The sequence below is a fragment of the Rhinoraja longicauda genome, chromosome 27, assembly GCF_053455715.1.
Source record: "Rhinoraja longicauda isolate Sanriku21f chromosome 27, sRhiLon1.1, whole genome shotgun sequence".
Lineage (NCBI taxonomy): Eukaryota > Metazoa > Chordata > Chondrichthyes > Rajiformes > Arhynchobatidae > Rhinoraja > Rhinoraja longicauda.
In genome coordinates this window covers 20,843,269-20,861,210 of record NC_135979.1, presented here as the reverse complement: position 1 = coordinate 20,861,210, position 17,942 = coordinate 20,843,269, and the positions used below count along the sequence as shown (strand labels likewise).

The 17,942-nt window shown below is 42.9% G+C and overlaps 1 protein-coding gene across 2 annotated transcripts in view; it reads left to right on the top strand.

Annotated features, from left to right (window-relative positions):
- csmd2 (CUB and Sushi multiple domains 2) overlaps positions 1–17,942 on the top strand; it is a 1,532,573-nt gene that overhangs the window by 1,227,134 nt on the left and 287,497 nt on the right. The window lies entirely within an intron of this gene.

Genomic DNA, 17,942 nt, shown 5'->3' with positions numbered 1-17,942 from the left:
GAGAGAAGGAATGGGTGACATTTTGGGTCGAGACCCATCTTCAGTCTGAAGAAAGGTCTCGACCAGAAACGTCACCCATTCCTTCTCTGCAGAAACATAGAAACATAGAAAATAGGTGCAGGAGTAGGCCATTCGGCCCTTCGAGCCTGCACCGCCATTCAATATGATCATGGCTGATCATCCAGCTCAGTAACCTGTACCTGCCTTCTCTCCATACCCCCTGATCTCTCTAGCCATAAGGGCCACATCTAACTCCCTCTTAAATATAGCCAATGAACTGGCCTCAACTACCTTCTGTGGAAGAGAATTCCACAGATTCACCACTCTCTGTGTGAAGAAATGTTTTCTCATCTCGGTCCTAAAAGACTTCCCCCTTATCCTTAACCTGTGACCCCTGGTTCTGGACTTCCCCAACGTCGGGAACAATCTTCCCGCATCTAGCCTCTCCAACCCCTTAAGAATTTTATATGTTTCAATAAGATCCCCCCTCAGTCTTCTAAATTCCAGCGAGTACAAGCCCAGTCTATCCAGTCTTTCTTCATATGAAGGTCCTGCCATCCCAGGGATCAATCTGGTGAACCTTCTCTGTCTGTCCCGCTGGGTTACTCCAGCATGTTGTGTCTATCTGCAGTGAAGACCTTGTTGTTCTATAAGTGCAGAACAATAGTTATTCCCTGGATAAGTACGGGTGGCACCGGTTATGGGGAGAAGGCAGGACAATGGGGTTAGGAGGAAGAGATAGATCAGCCATGATTGAATGGTGGAGTACACTTGATTGGCCGAATGGCCTAATTCTGCTCCTACCACTTATGGACATGACAATTTGGTCTGATCTCACCCCAAATGTTCTGAAAGGACCATTGACCAGGAGTGATTTCATCCAACGTACAGTTGATGTTGAAACCCTGTCAGGCACATAGAGGTGAAGCTCCTGCTTGGATTTCTGCAGTGCCCTTCATTTTAAAAGTTATTTTAAGGCGTATGACCCTGAGAAAAGCAATGCTTCACATTTTAATTTCTCAGCCAGTATGCGCTTCTGTGCTCATCGTTCACAAACTGAACAATGTCGTGTTCTTTTAATGGAACGCAGTTGAGTGACAAAGGGCAGGGATATGGCATAGAGTGTAGTGATCACTAATTAAGAAGGCAGTGTTTCTCAGAAAATCTTAGGAGAAGGTCACCTCCGTTTGTGCATCCTTGGAAGGGCAGAGTGATGCAGCTAATCTTAAAAATAGCACTAGAATGAGGCAGTAAAATAACTTCTGGATCTTTGTTTACTCATGTAGATTCACAGTCCTGGCTAGGATTTACTGTCTCAGGAATTCATTTTCTTTGCTTTTAACAAGGCGAACTTCTGCTTATTTTCGTAACATCACACGAGAATTGGCCGACATGGTGCAATATTTTTATATGAGTTTTATCTTAGATCTATAGTTTGGCTTGGCACATAGTTTTGGGAGGGCGGGTTGGCGCAGCAGTAGATTTGCTGCTTTACAGCACCAGAGACCCGGCTTCGATCCTGACTATGGTTGCTGTCTGTGCAGAGATTTACGTTCTCCCTGGTTTTTAGTTGTTTTTTCGAGTGCTCAGGTTTCCTCTCACACTCCAAAGATGTACAGGTTTGTAGGTTAATTGTCTTTGGGAAAATTGTAAATTGTCCCCAGTGTGTAGGATAGTGCTAGTGTAATAGGTGATCGCTGGTCGGCACAAACTCGATGGGCCGAAGGGCCTGTTTCCGCACTATAAAGTCTATGGTCTCTGTACCATTTGCAAATTCAGTCTGCGCTCCCTATACTCAATCAAGCGTATATAAAATGTGTGGGGAGTGTGCAATATCTGACATGGTGCGCAATGCAGAATGCCTGTGTGTTTGCAGGTGACTCTGCTGCCAACAAAGTCTTTGAGCTCAGGTCCGCTCTTGCCCTCCCACTGCTATCAGCAACTTACCCAACTTCTTTTGCTTGTTCCATAATGGCAGAGCTCAGAGCCAGCTGGGATTGTTACGAGGTGTGATGATGCCTTGGAGGCCAATCTGATCACTTTCACAGTGTTGGGCCCTGTACACTCTCCCCAGTCATTACCTGCAAAGCAGCCTTGTGTAAATCTGGCACGGAGCCAAGGAGCAGTATCGTTTTAATGCATTTTGTATGACACTGTGCTTCTTGTTTTAGTGCAAAAACTATTTAGGATACGTTGGAGTTATGTTTGCCAAAAGAAAAGGTGCTATAAAGTGATCATTTACACGTTGGAATATGAAAAATAAATATGGTGGAATAAATGTACAGGGAGTAGAGCAGCATTATTGTTCAATAGCAATTAATTATTAGGTTGCATGCATCCACAAGGAAAATTGGGAGAAAAAGGCCATTCAGCTCAGGAGACCAGAGCACGTTTAACTAGGGCTGCTCTGCTCCTCAACTCCTTTCCTGCCTCTGCTCCACATATTTCTCGATACATCTTCCGAGCAGAAATCCATTTTGAGACCTCCATGTGCTCCAGCATTCATGTTCTTTCGGGGAAGGCACCACAATGTTCTTCTGATAGGTGAAAGCATTTTTTCTACACAGGGGAAAATAAATAACACAGGGATGGAGAGCAATATCAAGGAGAAAAGAAAGAGGTGAAAGAAAATCAACAAAATATGTACTCTATGACATATTCAAAGAAGAATTTAGCTTTAGACCAAGAGGCTCCAACTGTACTCTTCAGCATTTGTTGGATAGGTTTATAGGTATGAGGATTATATTAGCTACCCAATATCACCATTGAGGAATTTGTTTTTGTCTGAATATGAACGCCAATGATTTGTATGTGCATCCCTGAACATAATAACTGTGACAAGACACCGCGCTAGAGTGCAGCTGAATTTAATAAAGAATATAATAATAAGGAGCTGAAGTAAGCGACGCGGCACCTTGAGCTTGGCCTGCCACTGAATTAGAAAATATATTATCTGATCATAGTGTCAGATTTCCTTCCTGCCAATTTCACGTAACCCTTGATTCCCCTGCAGAACAGAAATCTGAATACGTGACCTTATGAAGTCTGTTGGAAGAAACTGCAGATGCTGGTTTAAACCAAAGATAGACACAAAATGCTGGAGGAAATCAGCGGGTCAGGCAGGGCCGTCTTAACGCATGGGCCTGATGGGCACTTGCCCGGGGGCCCACGAGCATAGGGGCCCCATGCTGATATGTGTATGTTAAGTGACTTGCAATAAATAAATACTACTTTAAAAATGTAGGTTCAATAAGTGTTTTTTTCTCAACATTTTCGGTCACTAAGTGCTTCTCACAGCGATCTGTAAGTGCTTTTCGCAACAATGTAGCACCCTAAGTCCATCGCTAAGTGCTTTTCGGTAAGTGCTTTTCGCCGGCACGACAGGGGGGGGCTGGTAGGGAAAGGGGGGTGGGGGAGAGTAACGGTAGGGGCCCCAGTACACTGCTTTGCCCGGGGGCCCATAATGCTGTAAAAACGTCCCTGGGGTCAGGCAGCATCTCTGGAGAGAAGGAATGGGTGACGTTTCGGGTCGAGACCCTTCTTCCAAAGTCTGAAGAAGGGTCTATGATGACTGTGCAAAATTGTTCCGTTCTTTGCTTGGATCTTCTAAAATTTGACCCGCTAAAAGCCTGAGCCGCTGAGCTACTCCAGCATTTTGTGTCTTCTAAAATCAGACTGTTTCTAAGCTGCAGCGGAAAACAAAATCAACTAGCCAGCCACATAACTGCCATCAGGAACTCCTCAGTTCACAATTCAGTTATCTCCACACACAACTGCGGAAATATGGTCTCCCTTTTAGAAAATCAATTTTATGAACATACATACATGATTTATGGTTTAATATTTGTGGGTTTACGAGCCAAGTTGTGTTGCAGCTGACTTCACACTGAAGTTACCAGTTATAGTAGAAATAAGGAACGGTAGGTGCCGTTTTACAAAAAAAGGTACAAAGTGCTGGAGTAACTCAGCAGGTCAGGCAGCATCCCTGGAGAACATGGATAGGTGACGTTTCAGGTTTAGACTCTTCTTCAGACTGATTGTGGTGGTGGGGAGAGGTGGGGGTGGTGGAAGAAAGCTGGAGAAAAGGAGGTGCAGGATAAGGCCTGGCATATAATAAGTGGATACAGGTGAGGGAGGGTTTTGATTGACAGATGGTTGTACAAAGGCCAGAGATGAAAAGACAGAAGGCTTGAAGTGTTGTGAATTGTGAAGCCAGGTGGGAAGGAGGGTGAGGAGAGAAGCAAGCCCGGCTGGGACACAGGGGAGAGAGAAAGAATGGGGAAAGACAAGGGGGAGGGTGGTTTTGGTTCGTACCATTGGTTTGTAAGCTGCCCACGTGGAATATTAGGAGCTATTCCTCCTGTTTGCTTGTGGCCTCATTCTGGCCATGGAGGAGGCCCAGGATAGAAAGGTCAGTATGGAAATGGGCAGAGGAATCAAAATGGTTTGCAACCAGATGATCTAGCATTTCTTGATGAATCGAGGGTAAGTGTTCGGCAAAACAGTCACCAAGTCTACGGTTGGTCTCACCGATGTACAGGGCGACATGGTAGCACGGTACAGTTGTTGCCTTACAGCGAATGCAGCGTCGGAGACCCGGGTTCAATCCCGATTAGGGCTGCTGTCTGTACGGAGTTTGTACATTCTCCACATGACCTGCGTGGGTTTCTCCGAGATCTTCGTTTTCCTCCCACATTCCTAAGGCGTACAGGTATGTAGGTTAATTGGCATGGTAAATGTAAAAAAATATCCCTAGTGGGAATAGGATAGTGTTAATGTGCGGAGATCGCTGGTCGGCGCGGACCCGGTGGGCCGAAAGGGTCTGTTTCCGCGCTGTATCTCTACGCGAAACTAAACTAAACTGAACCGTATACAGTAGATGAGGTTGGAGGAGGTGCACGTGAACCTCTGTCTCACCTAGAAGGACTGCTGAAATGCCTGGATGCAGGTGAGGAAGGAGATATAGGGACAGGTGTTAAATCACCTGCAGTTGCAGGGGAAAATACTTGGGGAGGGCGTAGTTTGGGTTGGAAGGAATAAGTGGATGATACATTGTGTGCGGAGGCTGGTGGGGTGAAATGTGAGGACTAGGAGAGTTTGGGGGAAGGGGGTAGGAAGAAAACTGCAGAAGCTGGTTTAAATCGAAGGTAGACGCAAAATGCTGGAGTAACTCAGCGGGTCAGGCAGCATCTCGGGAGAGAAGGAATGGGTGACGTTTCGGGTCGAGACCCTTCTTCAGACTGATGTCAGCCGGCCCCTCCCCTCGACCCGAAACATCACCCATTCCTTCTTTCCTGAGATGCTGCCCGACCCGCTGAGCTACTCCAGCATTTTGTGTCTACCTGGGGGAAGGGGGAGCAAGAGCAGAACTAGGCGACACAGAGGTGATGAGGGTGACAGCCATGACAGCAGGGAGAAACCACGTTAAATAAAAGAAAAATCCTTTCCACTTTCTACAAATATCAGTCACTCCTCAACTCCTTGGCTCATTCACCCCTTCCCACCCAAACCACCTCCACCGCAGATACTCACCCTTGCAACCACAGTCGATGTAACACATATAGGGAAAGGAAGTTTGGATTAGCAAAGCAACTTTGTTTTGCTTCCCGAATACATGCATTCCGGAAAGCGGCAGAATAGTGGAGAGATTGCAGATGAGACCAGGCAACAAAATGCTTTATTTAGTCCTAAGGATTTGTACAAGTGAGGAGAGATGAGGACTATTTAAGCATTACTGGACAGGAAGAAAAAACACGACGGCTTCAATTGGAACAAGTGTATTCAAAATGTCAGCAGGGACATAGCTGAATAAATCAATGGCAACATGAATGGTGAATGGAGGTCCAAGGTCAGTTAACATTTTGAGATTTTCTTTTCCAGAATGGATGAAATTCTTAATTTTATTGTCTGTCAATATTCTGTGATGTACTCCAGGAGGGTTGTTTACAGTTGTTGCAACCAGTAGGATAAACGTGATGTGCAGATAAATAATCCTGCAGAGGATAAGGTTGAGATTGTTTTTTTGAATGGGATTAATTAAGGCATTTTGCTGTTCGCACATGTGCATTAATAGGCTCTGTAGGCTTAATGCAGTGTAAAATTAATTTAAAAATTAATGAGAAACATACAAATGACTTGACAGCCATGCGTAGAAGCAGCTTGCAAATCCTGATGCATATGCAGTTAAACTCTTTCAAACGAATGGGGTGTTTTGCAAAGCTGTGAAAAGATTTTGCAAAGATTTGGTTGAAAATAATAATAGCAAAATGCTTCCAATACTATTTGCAATGAGACCAACAGGGATGTTGCTGATAGACAGTATGCTATTTCACCGATGTAAAATATTTTCTATATTTCTCCTTAACGACAATCAAGATTGTGTCCCAGACAATAAGACTTGTGTCCCAGCTGGAAAGGTGACTAATGGACTATGGGGAAGGCAACTGAAAAGATGGTGCGGCCACCGACTAACTTAAATTCACCGGTTTGCTGCACACGCTGAAATAGGATCAGCTAACCAATATTTGATATTTGATATTTGAATGATACAGCGCGAGAACAGGTTTTTTGGCCCACCAAGACCATTGATCATGTTCTATTTTATCCCACTGTCCCATTGACTTCCTACAAATTGGAGGCAATTTTTACTGAGCACAAATAACCTACAAGGGCAAGGGCAGTCATGGTGGTGCAGCGATAGAATTGTTGCCTTACAGCACTTGCAGCGCCGGAGACCCGGGTTTGATCCCGACTGTGGGCACTGTCTATATGGAGTTGTACGTTTTCCCCGTGACCGCGTGGGTTTTCTCCGAGATCTTCGTTCCTCCCACACTCCAAAGATGTACAGGTGTGTAGGTAAATCTTTGAGATGTGGAAATGAATCAGAGCACCCAGAGGAAACCCACATGTTCACAGGGAGAATGTACAAACACCACATATACAGCACCCGAGGGTCAGGATCGAACCTGGTTCTCTGGTACTGTGGGGAATCTGCTCCACTGCGCTGCCCTTCAAATACACTTACCAACTTTTATCCATAATCTTTGTTATCCTTACCTAGCAAACATTCGATTAGTTACCACAAAATAAACTAGTCGTCACGACTGGAGACTTTGGATTGAAAGGATCTGCAAAATCATTGGATGGAAAATTGCCGAAATAATAGGAAATTAAGGTAGTTTTTCATTGACTAGAGGGGATTATAGAGTGGATATCCTCAGGGGTTGGTATTAGGGCCAGAACCTTTTTTTTTCAATATATGGTAATAAGTTAAACGTATATTTGTTTTTATGTCTTGACTGTTTTTGTAAAGCGTCTTTGAGCATTTGGAAAAGCGCTATAAAAATAAATGTTTATTATTATTATTATTATTATTATTATTATTATTATTATTATTATTATTATTATTATTATTATTATTATTATTATTATTATTATTATTATTATTATTATTATTATTATTATTATTATTATTATTATTATTATTATTATTATTATTATTATTATTATTATTATTATATTAAATCATTACTTGGCTAGAAACTTGTAGTGGTATATTTTGAGATGGACCTAGGAAAATAGGAAATAGCAGTTCAAAGGCAGAATTCAAGAAGGGGGAAAAGAATAGAAAGATCTGGCATGGGAGAGGGTGATGGGTGGTACATGTGCATCAGTTTTTGCAGGCCAGAGTGAGAAAATGGTTAGGAGAAGTGTCCTTTTCTGGATGATAAATGAAGTCATAGATTATAAATGAAGTCATAGATTTCAAGAGCGTTCAAGTGCAGTCATGGTGGTGCAGCGGTAGAGTTGTTGCCTTACAGCACTTGCAGCGCCGGAGACCCGGGTTTGATCCCGACTATGGGTGCTGTCTGTATGGAGTTGTACGTTTTCCCCGTGAACGTGTGGGTTTTCTCCGAGCTCGGTTTCCTCCCACACTCCAAAGATGTACAGGTATGTAGGTAAATTGGCTTGGTGTATGTGTACATTGTCCCTAGTGTGTGTAGGATAGTGTTAAGGTGCGGAGATCGCTGGTCGGTGCGGGCTCGGTGGGCCGAAGGGCCTTTTTTCCGTGCTGCATCTCTAAACTAAAAAACTAAGAGCATGAAAGTTATGATGTACGTTGGTGAACCATTTGTTCATCATCAACTGAATTAGTATGTCCAGTTCAGGGCACCAATCTGGAAAAAGCATGAAGGCTTTGGAGAGTGAAAGATAGATTTATTTCCAGAGATGAGGAAATTTAGTCAGTGAACAGAAAGGAGAGGTTGGACTTGTTCTTCTGGGAGCAAAAGAGATCGTAAGAAGATCTAGCAGAGCAGATCATGAAGGATGTAGGCCGTGTACATGGAAGGAACCAATTCCAATTGATGGAAAGATAAAGCATTTGAGAACATTTTAACAAGCCACTGAAAGCTGAAGTACAGAGGCAACAAACTACTCGGAAGGCAAATGGTAAAATGACCCGTATTATGAGAGCATTTAGGCACAGGAGGAAAGATGAGTTACTGAAATTACGATTGGTCTTGGTGGCCTGGAGTATTGTGCATAGGTTTGATCTCCTTACCTGAAAAATATGGATGCAATTGTCAGAGAGGAAATGGAGCCAGGATTGAATGGACCGATTCCACGGTTTGCTCTATGAAGAGAGATTGAGCCAACTCAGTCCGTATTCTCTAGACTTTTGAAGAATGAGAGTAGATTTTACAGATGCTCGCAAGATCCTTGCATGGTTCAATGGTCTGTCCGACATTTGCCCAGGCTGAAGAGTCTAGAACCAAGAATCACAGTCTCAGAATAAGGGGTAGCTCGTTGATGACATGAAATCAGGAGAAATTTCAAGCCAGGAAGGGTAGTGAATCTTTGGAATACTGGAGGGCTGTGGACACAAATTCATTGAGCTCATTCAAAATAGAGATTAATATTTTTTTTGGATAATATCATAATCAGAAGATATGGAGATCATGGAGGAAGCCGGCATTGGTGTAGACCAGCCATGAGCTTGTCCAATGGTGGAGCACATTCAAAAGCCACATGGCCCTGCTCCTGCACCTGTTTCTTAAGTTCTCATAGAATGAAAGTGATGTGCAGAAGAACCAAAAGTGATGCGAGTAAAAATCTATATCTCAGCAGTTAATGTTTAGCGTCTGGAATGCATCGTAATGGGAAATATTAGAAGCCACTTTAATTATTGTTATTCAAAAGTGTCAGAGAAATCAATCGAGGACTCGGATTTATTGAGAGCGAGACGTGATATCACGGAGGAACTGCCCCGGGAGACAGCTCCTTAAGAGTACAGGCTGTCTCGAGTTTATATAATGCCTAAACTTCACTCACTGAGGCCCACACATAGTTGAGGCAGATAATGAGAAGAAATGAAAACATCACTCACAAAGATACAGACGTCTGTGCTGTTGATGTAGCAGTTAACAGATAACAAATTTGCTCATGAGGGAACAAATGGCTCTCCGAAGAACAATGCAGCCTCTCTTGTCTTGCAATAGCAGGACAGTAAAGGTTTTACAAAATTCTATCACTAAAAAAAAACCAGAGAAGCGTTTGAAAGAAAAGAATATGTTGGACCTTAGGGGAGGAGGGTTCATTGAAAATTGGATGTACCAAATAGCTTCTTTTCACACGGCAACCCGAATTCTATAAAAAACTATCAATCTGAATATGAAGTTTTAACTCAGCTCCCATACCCTTTTGAATGAAAGAATTCTTGTTTCCTTTTGTTCTCCGCACAAAAGCCTGCTTCTTGATTTTTCTCCTGAAGCATAGGGTCAAAGGAAACAGTTATTTTGTATTAACTACTTGGAATCAATTTATGAGTTTAAGCACAGGGTAAATTAAAGCCATTTTATATATATACTAGACCAAGTGGACCCGTTGGGCCCAAACCTCTCCTGCATTGGTGCAGCACCCTCTCCCCCCCCCCCCCCCCCCCACTCCCCTCTCCCTCTCCCCACCTCACCCCCTTCCCTCCTCTCCCTCCCCTCCCCCCTCTCCACTCTATCCCCCTCAACCCCTCCTGATCCTCCCTCCTCCCCCTCCCTCCCTACCTCCCTCCCTCCCTACCTCCCCCCCTCCCTCCCCCTCCCTCCCCAGGAGATAGATTTAAACTTTAAAATGTGAATAACTTTAAAAATCTAACACCCATTTCAATGAAACGTCTTCCATTAGCACCAAAGGGACGACGGTGAGTAAGGTGAATAGCTAAAATTGTCGCGCTATCGTGTACCGTTTTGGCTGTAGTTCAGGAACAATCAAACAAACAAACGAGAGTTTTAGTATATAGATATCTTAGCAACACTTTTCAATGGAAGTCATATAGTCATTCAGCATGGAAATAGGTCCCTCAGCCCAACTTGTCCATGTCGGCCAAGATGCCCCATCTGAGCTGGTCTCATTTGTCTGTGTTTGGCCCATATTCCGTTAAATTGTTCCTACTATGTACCTGTTCAAATATCTTTAAAATATTTTCATTTTTATTGTACTTCAATACTTCATCTGGCAACTTGTTTCTTGTATCCACCACCCTCTGAGTGAAATGTTGCCACTGTGTTTCCTATTAAATCTTTTCCCATTTCACTTCAAACTTGTGTCCTATGGTTCTTGATTGCCCTACCCTCAGAAAAGGACTCTGTACATTCATCCTATCCATTTGCCTCATGATTTTGTCCACCGCTGTGTGATCACCCACATGCTCCTGTGCTCCAAGGCCTAAAGTCCTACACTGCTCAGTTTCTCCCTATAGCTCAGGCCCTTGAGTCCTGGCAACATCCTTGAAAATCTTCACTGCACTCTTTCCAGCCTAATGGCATATTTCCTACAGTAGGGTGACCGAAACTGAACTCAATACTCCATGTACATCCTCACCAACGACTTTAATAAGTGTGCTGTAATGTCACAACTTCTACACTCAATTCCCTGACTGATGAAGCCCAACTTGTCAAAAGCCATCTTCACCACCCTAACCATCTGCGCTGGCATTTTCAGGGAACCATGTACAATATTTGCACTCCATAATCCCTCTGCACTACAACACTCCACAGGGGCCTACAATTAACCAGGATTCCAATATGATGCCACTTGCATCTGCCTACCTGAGTTTTCATTGCTGTGCAAATTTGTGACATGATCGGGTGGCCCAAATCATGCACATTACAGATATGTAATGTAGTAGGCCTGAACAATGAGCCTATGTCTCACACTGCCATGTGGTCACTTGACCGTAGCTCAATCTGTGAGGACATCATAGGAGGTAGACTTATAACCATACATAACAAGGGCAGATGTCCCCATCGCACTCTTTCTCAACGGCACTTACTCTCATCTCCATGGTAGCCTTTTGTTGAGCTTTAAAGCAGAAAATACCCAAAATACTCAGCCTGCTGTGGAGAGAGTAAACGGCATCTTCCTTTTGGATTTTCTGCTGCTGAACTCAGCGAGAATTCTTTAAACCTGTAATCTCTGTCTCAAGATTCTCACTGGCACAGATGCGGGAGCTGCGATCTCTGCCATCAGCTGCCATTGAAAAAATGCAGGCCGTGTTTAAATCAGAAAAGCAATCTAAAGATTCTTTTTTTTTCCTCATTTTAGGGAGTAGTTGGGGGTCCTCTGATTAAATATTAATGCAAAGTTCAGTACATCCAATACTCCCCTATTTTATGGATCCATATGTAGGATTCTCATGTTCGAATATCAGAATAGCTTAAACATGGCAAGTCATGGTTGCCGGACAAACAACAGGCATTCCTGGAAATCTATTGATAATCCATCACATTCTAAAATAAACACATGCCAAGTCAAATTTTGCAACCTTTCCTTGTAAATTCAACCAAGTATTGTATTGATGAGATCGCATTCTACAACCTTTGAAGCTAGCATGTCCATCCTGAGAAGCAGTGACCAGAATTGCATTCAGTGCTCCAGATGTGTCTTGCAAATCCTTTTGCGACTTCAGCATCAGTTGAATTCCAGCCCCTTTGAGATGAAAGCTGACATTCCATTGTGCTCTTTTGGTTACTTTTGCACAATTTACATGTCAAGCGTCAAGGCAAGAGTTTTTTATTTCTCTGCGCCAAACAGAACAATTAAATTCTTACATGCAGCAGCACAACAGGAAATTTAAACATAGTACTCCGTGCATACACATACACACATAAAACAAACAAACATAGGTGCAGGAGTAGGCCATTCGACCCTTCGAGCCAGCACTGCCATTCAATATGATCGTGGCAGATCATCCATAAACACTACCCCGTTCCTGCGTTCTTCCCAATAATAGTGTAAAAAGACAAAAACTAATGCCCCCAAGTCTACGTACGCAGTTCAGAGTTTAGTTGGAGGGTGCAGTGTTTAATAGCCTGGTGGCTGTGGGGAAGAAGCTGTTCTGGAGGAACAACAGCTCATATCCTGTTTGGGTAGCTGACAACCCAATGGCATGAGCATTGTATTCTCCAATTTTGGGCAACTAAAACCCTCCCCTTCTCACGTCTTCCCCCACAAACACCATCCCCGCCTGGATTTGCATCCATTTCTCATTCCATACCACCTAAATTCATTCCTCTAGCTTCACAATTTGCAACTCTTCAATCCTTTTGTCTCACACCTTCTTTCTTTTCACCTCTCGCCTTTGTCCAACATCTGCCTATCAAAACTCCACCTCGCCTGTACCAATCTATTACCTGCCCCTCCTCTCTTCCAGCTTTCTCTCACCCTCCACCACAATCATTCTGGAAAAGGGTCCCGACCCGAAACATCATCTATCCATGTTCTCCAGAGATGCTGCTTGACACACTTACATACTCCAGCACTTTGTGCTTTTTTTTGGTGAACGTGGAGGTGAATAACAAGCACATTTCTCTCCATGAAAATTGTTAGCACACTCAGTTCACCATAATGCACATTTCCTGGGTCGGTGTTTTTGAAAGGAGACAATGTTCATCGGAAAGTGCATGTAGGATAGATGCTAGACTGGCAATCTTTGAGAACTTACCTCCCCCTTACCCAACCCTCCGCCTCATCCTTAAATTGTCTGCATGGCATAAATATGACAGCATTTCTGCATATGAAATGATAAAGACGACAGGGAGATCTAAAATAAATTGCACTCAAATTGAAGGATTATTGAATTAATCCTCACAGATCATTTCTGCTTTGAATATGCTGGAGAGCATCAGAGGATGGATAAAAAATATGAAATAGGTTTGGAATGCTAAAATGTAATGATGTTTCTGAACATTTCAGTCATTTTGATTGGCAACCATGGGAGCCTGGAACATAGCTAGAAAACTGGCTACTGGAGGGTACATTAACCCCATTAAACCGGAGTCTGCAAACACTTGCCTGTGAGGCCACATATGGTGACATTCTATACTTTAATGTTATATAAAAACATTACAGAACGGGTGCAGAGATATGCCACTCACTACCTTAAGGCGCCCCTGCCTTTCAATACACATGGCTGTTCTGACCCAGACCACAAGTCCTCTTTATTTGTCAGTTTCCCATTGCCCTCAGTTCCTTGATCTTTCAAAAATGTATCTATTTTCTCTTTAAATGCCCCCTCACGTGTCTCTTAAATGCTGCTACACCTTCTGCCTCAACTTCTTCCTCAGGTAGGTTGTTTCATATACCACCACCCTCTGAATCAAGAGTTCATTATTAGTGGAGAGAATTATTGTCTGGTTCATTCTGAAATACTATAGAATTTTATCTCTCAACAAGGTAATGTTAGGACTTGAAAATATATCTTTGAAATACATCAAGTATCCGTGTGTTTACTGTGGAAAATATGAAACAGCTTTAGATGCATACTACGCTGAATAGAAACACAAGACATTTAGTTGATACGAGACCAAGTGGACACGTTGGGCCCAAACCTCTCCTGCATTGGTGCAGCACCCTCTCCTTCCCCCTCTCCCCCTCCCCTCCATTCCCCTCCCTCCTCCCCCCTCCCTTCCCTCCCTATGCCCCTCCCCCTCTCCCTCCCCCTCCCCTTCCCTCTCCCTCCCTCCTCTCCCTACCCCCTCCCTCCCTAGGAGATATATTTAAACTTTAAAATGTGAATAACTTTAAAAATATAACACCGATTTCAATGAAAATTCTTCCATTAGCACCAAAGGGACGACGGTGAGTAAGGCGGGTCTAAAATTGTCGCGCTGTCATGTACCGTTTTGGCTGCAGTTCAGGAACAAACAAACAAACAAACGAGAATTTTAGTATATAGATGGCATAGCACTCCCTCATTTCTCTGACCAGCATTTCCATCTACCAGAACCACTTATAGCCACCCACTTCACTCTTCTCCATATTCACATAGTGATATAGGAATGGCTCCAGGATTCCTAGAACATCTTCTCCCTGTCCTTTTTTACTGTAAATAAGTGCTACCAATGTGGATATAGGATCAGGGGAAAGTGTATAGAGGAACCACATTCCTAGCACAATGGACATAAGCCATCTCTGCACCCAAGCCAGCAGATTAAGAGCTGACATAGCAAAATGAGAAGCCCCTGCCGGACATGAGACCTATAACCAATGCAAGAGGCAAGCCATGTAATGCCCTCTGGCCTATCCATTGCTTGAGAACAGCTCTTGAATCCTGAAAGATTTTTCTGGGGCAACTTGTGAGCTTGGAATGTGCTCACAAAAAAAGCAGCTAATTTTAATGGATGGATCTGAAAGAAAAAATAATTGGAGGAAGAAGCAGATGGAGAGGGAAATGAGAAGGTGTGAGTAACATTGTCAGATTAGGAGAACTGCTGGAAGATTAATGTAAGATGTCAAAAATGTCAAAGATAATTCATAATAACTTTAGTTAATTGCAATAATTTTCTAAATATCTCTCATTTAGAGGTAGGCTGACTCATTATTAAACATAAAAGGGGGCAGTTTTATAAGGCATTGGACTGGCTATCTTTACCAATGCCTGCTTCCTTCCATCACCACTGTTCCTTCCATTGCCTGAACACCCGCAAGACTAATCTTCTACCAACTTGTAACCTCAATCAGATTGTTCATTAAGGTACTGGTTACCCAATATACTGTGTGAACAAGTCATCGATGGCCCCTGTTTCTCTGTGACCTAACTATAGCTTTTAACCAGGTAAATATCATCAAGCCACTGAGGGGTTAGGTATTTTTCTCATGGATCCGCAATTAGTCAAGAACTGCAAGCAATACCTTACATTCTAGCTGGCCATTGCAGTGAGATGAGGGGGTGATGAGTTTGTGCCATTCTGACCGTGGTCGTTTTGGAGATTAGTCAGATTGTGTCGTGGTTACCGGTGTTCAAAATGAAGCAGATGACACGGAGAATTCTTCAAGAAGTTAAAAGCCTTTATTTGCAAACAACGGCTGGAACAATCAGGATGTCAACCATCTGACTGCCCACTTAGTACACCGGGCAGCCTATTTTTATAGGGTTATTCTAAACCTTATCTCCTTTGTATTACCTCATACCCACACTCCCTTTCTCCCACACTCCCTTTCTCCCACACTCCCTTTCTTCAGTCCTTCATTGCTTTGTAGTACCTGTTTGTCCCGCCACCATTAAATCCCATTTAGTAATATATCCTTATCTCAATGCTCACATCCCTTCATATTTCGCCTCCCTTATTTCCTGCTAGTTCATCCCTCACATCCATCCATCCCCCCAAGGCCTAAGTTTTTCCTTATCTCTTCTCTTGCCACCATTAAATCCTACTCATTGATGAATGTCCGCATCCCTTTGGATTCTGCTACCCTTATCATCAAGGCTAAAGCAAAGGTACAAGCTAAAGCAAAGGAGTGTTATACAAAGGAGTGTTATGTTACAGAGACGTGTCAAGGGTACGGAATGTCTAGAGCGCCTTAATTAGTTACAGACAGGCGCCTAATGCCTAAGCAGTTACAAACCTTAAACAACAATGTATAAAATAATGCCGTAACAATGTCTAATGTATAAAATACTAGCAAATAATATCATGCATAAAATACTAGCAAATAATATCATGCATAAAATAATATTCTCCCATATTTGCACTTAGCACCATGAGAAGGAAATGGGGAAAATTTAAGGCTGCATTAAAAACTTGTCGAGTCCACTTTATTTAACACCTCCAAAATAGTAATGCGTGGAGCTTCACAGTCTCCAAATTTGACAAAAAATGACACCGAGCCAAAGAAACGGACATTTTGATATCTAGGCAAAAGCTTTGTAACACAAAAGAGATGGGAGGTACAGGAGAACAGAGATGGTTAGAAAGAGAATTACTGTGCTGGGGAACTAAGTATAAATGGTGTGACGGCTTGTTATTATTTTCCATGCAACAAAAAAACACTAGGATCAGGGTGGCGCAATGGCACAGCAAATAAGCTGCTGCTTTCCAGCTCCAGAGGCTCATGTTTGATCCTGACTAAGGGTGTTGTCTGTATGGAATTTGCATAATCTCCCTGTGACCACGTGGGTTTTCTCCAGGTGCTCTGGTGTTCCAAAGACGTGCAGGTTTGTAGGTTAATTGGCATTGGTAACATTGTAAATGTTGTCCCTAGTGTGTGTTGGATAGTGCTAGTGTACCGAGTGATCACTGGTTGGCGTGGACTCGGTCAGCCAAGGGCCTGTTTCGGTGCTGTACCTCTAAAGATTGAAAGGACACTCTCTTGCACAATCATAATGGATTTTAGTGTAATTGTCTGTTGACCCGTGATTCTTTTCACATAATTTTGGCTTCTCCTTCTTTTCAGCCAAGTCCAAGATGTCCTTTCACCTCTCAGCTCTCAATCTCAGCCACTTACCATCTATAATATGTTAAACCTCAAAGAAAGAAGCTCAAGCCCTCTGGTTAGACACAGCCAAATATGTCTATTTTGTTATATCTTAGAGATGCAGTGAATCACAGCGAGGTAAACTCAATAAAATGATGTAGCAAAACTAGAATAGAAATGAGGTGATAAATTAGAGGAGTTATTTTCTTCTTTAAAAATTCAGCTTGCGGCACAGACCGCTTTCTTAGATTTGCTGTCATCAACGGACAAGTTCCGCAAATAATTATCTTTCAGAAGTGAGAAAAGGAGCTTGTTAAAAATTATAGTTCAGACACAGGTGCTGGCATTGATAACTTGCCACTTGGTGTTTAACAACATTCCCAGGCGGGAGCAGGGACCTGACAGAAAGGCTGCACTTTTTCTGTGTTTGACTCGGTAATATGGTAAAAGATTTTTTTTAAAGTATGGTCCTCTGCATTTTAATTGCTTCATTATCTTTAGAATATGTTTATTCTATTCCAACTTTTTAAAAAATGTCTTCAATTATCAGAGAGGTTTAAAAACAGGACTATAGCCTTTTGGTCATAGTGTGATCTGCCACTTGAAACCTGGTCACCATTTATCATAGAGTTAGATAATCATAGAGATAAACAACATGGAAACAAGCCCTTCAGCACAACTTGTCCATGCTGACCAAGTTACCATTCTGGGTGAGTCAATTGCCTGCCTTTGGCCCATATCCCTCTAAGGCCTTCATATCCATAAATCTGTTCAAATATGTAGATTCTGAGCACATGGAAACAGGCCCTGTGGTCCACCAAGTAGTTGCTGTCCATCAAACACCCATTTACACTCATCCTAATCCTACCCTAATTTCATTTTGAGGATAGACACAAAATGCTGGAGTAACTCAGCGGGTCAGACAGCATCTCTGGAGAAAAAGGAGGGTGACGCTTCCGGTCGGGACCCTAAATGTTGTTGTATGAAAATGGGTTCAGACCCGAAATGTCATCCATCCTTTTACTCCAAGGATGCTGCCTGGCCCTCTGGGTTATTCCAGCACTTTGTGATGATCTTCGGTATCAACCAGGATCTGCAGTTCCTTTCTGCACTTACTTCATTTTCTCCCTACATTCGCAATAATTCCCATTCCCCACCCATATTCTACTACTCAATCACACATTTGGGGTCAT